Below are 845 nucleotides of genomic sequence, written 5' to 3'. Positions count from 1 at the left end.
AGTACAATGTCATCTACATGATGTACATGACATTGTATACTACAGTGCTGGGAACTGAAATCCGACCCCCTAGCGGTGCGCTAGCCGCGTTAGCGATTCGTACGATGTACGAGACGCTAGGGGGGTCGGATTTCAGTTGTCAGCACTATAGGACATGTACATGATGTATACTAGTAGGTGTAGTAGTACAATGTACATGATTTTAGTTACACACACAACAGATGCGAAAGGCTGTGTTAGCTGTAACTTAAAGTTTTACGCATCGGAGCGATCACCAGACAGCAGCATTCACTATCGAATTCTCTACGAGCAGGCCTAGATATTTGATGCTAGTGTGGAAGTTAGTGCATATGTGCAAAGTGAAGACGTGGCATTGGGACAATGGTATTGAATTGTTTTGTGAGAGTTAATTTTACCGGATATAGGTGAGAATAGTGGCAATAGCAGGGCAGTGTTACCGAGTCATCAAAGGCGATAGCGACAGGTACTCGTGCCGCTGCTCTCTTCCGGTGTGCTGGACTGTTGCCTTGTACACGATGCATCGTACTTGGCAGTCGCTGTCCATTGGGCAGGTGCTTTTGACTCGGCAGTTGCATCGTTTGTCGGGGACGTTCTTGTCTTGTGTTTGTCTCTTCCTTTGAACATGGTTGTTGTGGGATTTGACTATTGCGGACATATTCGGCATACATGTACATAAATAGCTAACTTTGACGGTGTTGCGGTTAAATATCTGACGCAATCGGCAGCCGTGAGGGAAGTGTGTGTCGAGGAGTCGGAGGAATTTGTGTGCGATGTCTGTGGCCACGTTCTTGCTAAAGGGTGGGTTGTACCAAGCGATGTTGCGC

Source organism: Sycon ciliatum, chromosome 12 (assembly GCF_964019385.1).
Source record: "Sycon ciliatum chromosome 12, ocSycCili1.1, whole genome shotgun sequence".
In the NCBI taxonomy this organism is placed as follows: domain Eukaryota; kingdom Metazoa; phylum Porifera; class Calcarea; order Leucosolenida; family Sycettidae; genus Sycon; species Sycon ciliatum.
The sequence above is the reverse complement of the archived record's forward strand: the minus strand, read 5'-3'. Positions refer to the sequence as shown.